We start from the raw sequence: 8,805 nt of genomic DNA on the forward strand, positions 1-8,805 counted from the left end.
GGTAGAACAATCGCTTTAACTCACGAGAAATCAAGGTGAAATAATCAAATTGAGTTTACCATTCCTTAATATTAATCCTCAATTGGCAACATGTAAATTTTTAGTTCATTTAGATCACAAAAGAGTACTCAATTAGACGTGCGAGTCTAAGGACTAAAACGTAAACTACACAAAAGTTGCATACGAACAACAACATGCAATTAAAGTTTTCAGTATGTAATTAAATATGTTTAAGAGTGAAAAAATAAGTCCCTACAAAATTTGAGTTATTGACTATGGTTAATTAGCAATTCATTTGTAGCACCCTAATCCAGTCTGACCCGAATATCTATGGACTACAGTGCTACACGGGACTACCGAAATAGTGACCCAAAAATTTTCTTTTAAAATTGCTTGTAATTTCTAGAACTTTCATCATGCATAGAATTAATATAAAAACATAATAACATGCTGAGTTTACAAAATAATGGGGAGCTCCATGAATACATCAAAATAATATAAAATACTGAGTTTCAAGTAGTGTTACGTCTTAATACATAACAAGGGTCTATAACAATATATGTCCTCTAAATATGACTCAAGATGTACTCTGTAGATCTCTTCAAAATATGGTATGTAGCACAACAAATTGTACTATACTATATGCATTCATTTAATGAAATGGAGAAAAGAACAGGTCGATACATACTGAATACTGAAATATTAATCTATGGAAGACATTATGGTATGGCTAAGGGGCTGCATGCCAGAGCTCACACACACCCCTCAAGCCTGCCAAAATATCTTCGGGTATCTCGGTGAATCCAAAGTTGCATCGGGAATGTACACCGACCCCTTAGTATATGGGTGAGATTCAGAGCTGCATAAAAATCGTACACCCCATTGACCTACTCCGTTGAGTCTTGGGGTATTTGCACCTAGTCGACTACTGAAGTGCCTTGGCACTAACTTCTATCCATTGACTGTCATATTCTACTAGGAGGAACTTGGGTGTCTTGATTGTTTCCCGAGCATCAAACAAGGCTAGTTTTATCAACCTTAGCTGTTTAATATTTCTATTGTTATGATATTAATTAATGTTATTGCTTAAAATCTTATTTGCTATTGTTTGAGTGTGTTTCGAGTACCTTGAGTCTGATCTAATACCCTTGAATTATTTATCTAAAACTACAGGTCAGTATTGATACTGGTCCCTTAATATCGATATTGGACCCGTTGGTATTGATACCTACCTATTGGTATCGATGCCTAGATAACTGATATATGTTATTTGGTAAGGTGGTATCGATACTCCTGCATGAGTATCGATACTCAAGCTTTGGGGTATCAATACTAGACTGAGAATCGATATCCAAATTGGGTTCGATGTTTCTGAAAATTTACCCCAGTATCGATACCCTTGTCTTGATATCAATACTCTATGTGAGTATTCGAAACCAAAATTGTATTATGTTATTTTGGTCTTGATACCAATCTGGTCAGTTTCGAGACTGGGACCCTAATATCAATACTTCATGAATGAATATCAATACCCCCTTTTAAAATTGCATGGTGTTAAGCGTGACTGAAGAACAATATCGGTAATGTTCTTACAATATCGATAACCCTGCTATGAAATGCCCTATTTTAGCTCAAAAGATCCCATATTTCTACCCTAAAACCCTTAATGAGGTTCCCAATTATTATTTAAGTGTTTTATTTGATATAAGGGATCATAAATGGGTTTGAAAACTGAAACACCCAAATCATGCATATACCATAAAAAATGCTTTCAAGCTCATGCAACTACTACATTTCATCTAAATGACCTACACATGCTATATTTGATTTTAGAGTGAGTTACAAGGCTACTACATAAGCTAATGGCTCAACCCAAGATGAGTTTTTCCTTCCCCTAGATTGGGAGTTTTCTCCAACCTCTTTCTCTAAGAAAAACAAATGCATTAGTTATCAACTAAATTTAGGGGATTCGAAAGGTTTAAAAACACTTCTAAAGGTCTAAACTTCCTAAAAATCAGGTTAGAACTCAAAGGTTTCCTAAACCCTCCCTAAACTCATTTTCTCAAACCATGACCAAACCTTAAAAAATGGGTCTTGAAATGAAGCTTGAAATGATTAGTTTAAGTTTCTTACCTTATGTTGCTGAAAAAAGCCTTGGATTCTATAAAGTTTGCACCTTTAAAACTTGGTTGGAGGAAGAAGATGAAGAGAAGAGAACAAGAGTGGTTGGGAAAAGAGGGATGAGGAGTTTCAGGCATAAAATCATCATCTTTAATTGATTTTCAACTTTTATTTTAAACAATGGTATAATTACCTCCTTGGTCCTCCTATGTTTGGCTAAAAACTAAGAATTCCCTTTTTATTTCTTGTTAGGCTGACTCAAGCCCAAATTCTATTCAAATTTGGGTCAAGGTTTCTACCAAGCTGGAAAATAAATCCATGACCCATCTTGGGATAGCCCAAGCTCCTAAACTAGGATCTGGGGTGTTACAACTCTCAACTCCTAAATAAAATTTCATCCTCAAAATTTACCCAGATAAAAAATGTGAGGATACTAAAGCCCATGTCCTCTTCGGTTTCCCAAGTTGCCTCCTCGACACCACGGTTCTTTCATAACACCTTTGCCAAAGAAATCCTTTTATTCCTTAACTCTTTCACTTCGCTTTCCAAAATTTTGAAAGATTCATCTAAATAGGTCATATCTGAGCTGACCTCTGTCTACTATATGGGTATGATGTGTGAAGATTGGTGCGATACCTACTGAGCATATATATGTTAAACACATACAAGCCACTGGTGGTAAGGCTAACCTGTAAGCCACTGGTCTGACTCTCTCAAGTACCATATAAGGTCCAATGAAGCGCGGAGTTAACTTTATTTAGTGACAAAAGTGAAGTACTTTTTTCCAAGAGGAAACGTTGAGGAACACCTTATCCCCAAATATAAACTCAATGTCCTTACGCTTTCAATCCGCGTATGACCTTATCCCCACTATTTTACCCTCACTGAGTTCTATCCATTAAAGTAGAGTCATACACTTACGCCTATACAAGGCCTCATACAGAGCCATATGAATGCTCGATTGCAAACTACTGTTGTAAGAAAACTCCACTAAAGGCAAGTGGTCCTCCAACTACCCTCTAAATTAATAACGGTACAATTGATAATTTTCTCAAGAATCTGAATAACTCACTCTGATTGACCATCTATCGGAGAATAGAAAGTTGTGCTGAAGTATAGTTGTGTGCCTAAGGACACATGAATAACTTACTAGCAGAGAAAAATAAATCGAGTATCTCTGTCGAAGACGATGAAGTTGGTACATTGTGCAACCTAACTATCTCGAGAATGCACAACTGAGCTAACCTCTCTAAGGTATAGTCCATCCTAACTGGGAGAAAATGGGCTGATTTGGTTAGGCTGTATTCCCAAACTACATCATGTATCTGTCTAGTCATTGGTAACCCGATCACAAAGTCCATGGTTACCCTGTCCCATTTCCACAAAGGGATTCAATGGGTTAAAGCAAACTTGAGGCAACCTAGTGTTCCACCTTAACCTGTTGGCACACTAGACACATAGAAACAAACTCTGACACTTCCCTTTTTATACCTAGCTAAAAAAATAATCGGGGGAAACTCCTGATACATCTGATTACTACCTAGGTGTACTAAGAGTGGATTGTAGTGTGCTTCATGGAGAATCTTACTACATAGCTGAGCATCCACGGGTACGTACATCCTACCCCTTAAGTATAACACATCTCCATAATGAAGCTCAAAACCTGGGGCCTCGCCCTGACGAACCTGCTTGATCTGATTTAAAGATGAACTCTGTAGCCTCTTGACTTCTCCTACCAACTCTAGCTCGACTCGGAATTCGGCTAAAAAATTACCATCATTGGATAAACTTAAACGTGCTAGGAAATCTCATAAATCGGTTATTGACTATATGCTTAAGGCATTTTCTACCACGTTCGCCTTTCCTAGATGATCATCTATCACGTAGCTGTAGTCCTGAACTAGCTTAACCCATCTGCGCTGTCTGAGGTTCAATTCTTTCTGAGTGAGAAGGTACTTAAGGATCTTGTGATCGCTGAAGACATGACACTTCTCACTGAAAAGATAATATCATCAAATCTTCAAAGTGAACACCACTACTGCTAGCTCAAGGTCATGGGTAGGGTAATTACACTTATTAGGCTTAAGCTGATGGGACGCGTAAGCTACAACTTTACCCTCATGCATCAAAACTCATTCAAGTATATTCAAAGAAGTATCGTCGTAAAATGTGAAATTTCTACCCGACTCTGGTTGGGTCAATACTGGGGCTTGAGTCAAGATGACTTTCAACAGTTTGGAGCCCTTTTGTCACTTCTCACCCTAAATGAAATGAACTCCTTTATGAAGTAGTTTGGTTAGTGGGGTAGTTATCATCGAGAAACCCTGTATGAATCTTCGATAATACCCAACCAAACCAAGTAAACTGCACACTTACGATACATTCTTAGGTGGTTCCCGCTCAACTATTTCTTAAATTTTTTTAGGATCAACTCTAGTGTCATGTGATAACATGACATGGCCTAGGAAGGAAACCACTGATAACCAAATCTTACACTTCCCAAACTTGGCATACAACTATCTATCTCTTAGTGTCTAGAGAACGACACGAAGATGTTGATCATGCTTGTCCTTTGATCGGGAGTATACTAAGATGTCGTCTATAAACACCACCATAAACTAATGTAGGTATGATTGGAAAACGTAGTTCATTAGGTCCACGAATGCCACCGTGGATTTGTTTATTCTAAACGGCATAACCAAGAAATCATAATGATCGTATCTCATCATGAAAGTTATCTTTGCCACGTCCATTTCTTTGACTTTTAACTGATAGTAGCCCGACATTATGTTAATCTTTGAAAAGAAGCACGCTCCTTTCAACTAGTCAAAGAGGTCTTCTTTCCTGGAAGTGGGTAACAATTCTTGATGGTTAACTTATTCAAGTGTCTGTAGTCGATGAACAACCTCATCAACCCATATTTCTTCTTAATAAATAAGACCAGAGCTCCTCAAAGAAATATGCTCAGTTAAATAAAGCCCTTCTATGGTAACTCCTAAATTTGAGTTTTAACTCCTTTAATGCAGCCTGTGCCATGCGATTGAGGGTAATAGACACTAGGGTTGACCCTGTATTACCTCAGTACAAAACTCAAACTCACTCTTGTGTGGCAATCCCGGTAGTTCTGCTAGGAATACATCAGGAAAGTCTCACACTATGCGTATATCCCCAATTGTTGGAACTGGAATTCAAGTGTCGACCATATGAGCCAAGAAGGCCTCAAAACAACGGTCGATCATCATTTGGTCTTTCAAAGATGAAAATGTCGTTATCTGGTGGGATCCCTCGCTGGTCATCACCAACTTGGCTCCATATACTGCTCTAAGTTTAAGCCACCTGGCTTTTTACCATAAACTGGCATCTTGTTCGGTTAACTAATCCATCCCAAAATCATGTCGAACTCTGAAGGGTAATTCCATTAAGTTCGTGGGAAAAATATGATCCTAAATTCTTATTGGGAAACGTCTAAAAATTTTGTCCACTAGGACATTTAAACCTAGGGGGCTTAAGACTCAAAAACCTATCTTTAGTTTCTCTTTTGGGGTTTCTATTTATTGAACTGAGTCAGAACAAATGTAGGAATGAGTAGAACCATGTCTACCAAAGCGGTAACTGGTAAAGAAAAGACCATAAATGTGATACCCTAAAATTTTGGTTAGTGAACAAAATGTAAACTTTAAAAGTTTAGTGGCCAAAGTATAAAGTTTGGAAAGTTTAGTGACTAAAATGGTAAATTTCTAAAATTTTAGAAACTAAAAGTGTAATTTCCAAAATTTATGTATTTTAGCCCTGTAAAACAATATTTCAACCTCAAGAATGACGTTTTGGCGAGAATCAGAATTTTGATCTTGAATTTATGATTAAAAGATAAAAAGTGTTGAAGTTTGATAAAATTTAGTAAATAGGATCAAATAGAAAAATCAGGAAAATTTGAAGGGAATTAAATTGATTTTAGAAATATTATTTCCACATGTTAAAATGATGTAAAATAATATGGGCCATTAGATTTCATAATTTATTTCCCTGGTTATTTTGGACCGTTGGATGAAAAATGGCAAGATTGAAATTTGATTATGAGGTTTGATTGTAGAAATTTTTAAATGTTGAATAGATGTTGATTCATGCTCGATTCGAATCAAAATCAAGTGAAATCATGAAAACCCTTATCTTTAATGTTCAAAGTATTCGACCTAGGCTATCGAGGGTGAAAACAATTATGGAAAAATTATGTAGGGGATACAAATGATGTAGTAAGTATTCTAAAAACCTTAGAAAAAAATTGAGGACCATTTTGTAACTCTTAAAAAGTTAGGGGACCTATTTGTTAATTATGGAAAAGTTGTGGGTTAATATGTAAATGTACAATAGTTAATTTTCTATGATGGAAATTAATGTTTGAGTGTTGAAATTGAAGTTAGGATGTGAAATTGTATTATTTTGGAAAATTGGTTAAAGTTGAGGTTCAAATCACAAGTATGGAAAAGTTGGGAACTTATGTGAAAATGTTATATGAAATATGAATAAAAGGGACTTGAAAGGTCAATTTGAAGTTTTATGGTCTATAATTATTTTGTGACATGGAATTAGTATCGAATGAGTATCAAAAGAATTTAAGGAAATTATTTTCTATTGTGTGCCTATTAGTAAGATTCTAACATGTGGTTTAAACTTGTATATGTTTCATAATAATGCTCATTTAGATTGTGTGCTTGAAATAAAAATTAAATACTATCAAAGCTAAGGAGAAACTTAAGGATGAAATTTGAATTTCTAAGGAAAGTTTACAAGCTAAGGACATCAGGTGAGTGCAAATTTAATTTGTACTTATGTTATCGAATAAACATTGACTTGCGATGAGCCAGTGACGAAGTTACTATGGTAAGAAGTGATTCTTAATTGCCATGTTTTTTTATGCATATATATGTGTGTGTGTGCATTTAGTTAGCTAATAGAATTAGTGAATAAGCTGAAAATGCAAATTGGTGAAGTCCACCTAGAAATTTAAGTTTTGGATAATAACTTTAGAAAATCACCATAAATTAAAAAAAATGATTAGAGGATGATTTTTATACTGTTGGATTAGTATATCAGTATATTTATGTATAGAACAAATGAAAATGATTTCTAGGTATATAAAAAATATGAATTTTTAACCGAGGATAGGTTAGAAAACGGGGCAGCAGATTCTGCTCAAAACAGATTCTGCCAGTCAACTTTGAAAATTCACCATTAATTGTATAAATTGAAATAAAATGTTTGCCTTATATGGTTAGATTTTTATTTTAGTCTAGGTTCTAGTGGAATAAACGAAATAATTTGTAAAGGTGTATAATAATACAAAATAATATTTCTTTAAAGGTAGTGCAAACTGTTAGGATATGAAATTATGACAAATTTTGGGATTTAACCAAATTAGAAGCAAATGATCAAGTTAAAGCTTAATGAGACTTATATTTGGACTTGTATATGATCTCAAAATGAGTGCAATGCATGCATAACATTATACATAGATGTTTTATACATCATCGGGTAGGACTTACGATGAATCTACCTTATTTATGTTGGCATTATATTTAAGTCATTCATCATATATTTGACATATTCTAAATATTTCATAGGTTGAATATAAAATGCATTGATCATTGATCGTTACATATAATGTTTATCATGAACATATATGATATTTATCATGAATGATATTTCAGGTATGAACTACCCAATGTTAAATTATGATAATATACTTTTCCATGGATGGATCAAATAAAATAGACTATATGCCAAAGTAAGTCATTGAAAGACAGGGTGTAATTGGCATGACATAGAGTCTAGCAACTACATAATCACATTAGCACTATAGTCTGTAAGGATACTTAGTGCAACATTATGGTGTGTAAGGACACCTACTGTATATGGTACTATAGTGTGTAAGGACACTTAGTACAACATTGCAGTGTGTAAGGATGCTTAGTGCAACACTTTGGTGTGTAAGGACTCTTAGTGTATCACTGTGGTGTGTAAGGACATTCAGTGCATATGGTAAGCACTTCGTCCATCTTTGACTCGAATGCCCAGGGTCTTCATAGGGTTATATTTGGGCTATGATTTATTGGTTATTAAATGATAAATAGGTGAATAAACTTATGAGCGTATGGAATACATGTCAAGTATATTGATAAGAAATTGTTTACATTTATGTGTTGCATTACCTCACTAAATGTATACTTAGCGTGTGATGATTTTAACGTGTAGATAAATTAAAGCAGAAGGAGTAGGGAGCTGAGCTGGCATCAATCACTAAGGAATATTTACAGGTAGCAGTAATGGCATCCAACTGTGTTTCAAAATTTTCTAGCTGATATGTATACGAGTAAGAAGTGTTTGCAAACTAGAAGTATGGTTATTATTAAATATAATTTATTATAAACATATATTATGATACTAAACCATGCTTTAAAAGGTATTTTAAATGGGATTTTAAATTAGATAATTTTATTTATTATATGAACAAATCAGAAATGCTTGTTACTACCTAAGATCGAATTTGAATTGAAAGTTGAATTATTATATTTTGAATTCATCTGATTATTTATTTTATAATGAATGTAAAAATATGGAAATTGTGAAAGAAGCTAGATTTTACCTATTTTAGGTTACGAAATGTTTTGATTATTTGATGTGACATTT

This window comes from Hibiscus syriacus, unplaced genomic scaffold (assembly GCF_006381635.1).
Source record: "Hibiscus syriacus cultivar Baekdansim isolate YM2019G1 unplaced genomic scaffold, ASM638163v2 tig00117048_pilon, whole genome shotgun sequence".
NCBI lineage: Eukaryota > Viridiplantae > Streptophyta > Magnoliopsida > Malvales > Malvaceae > Hibiscus > Hibiscus syriacus.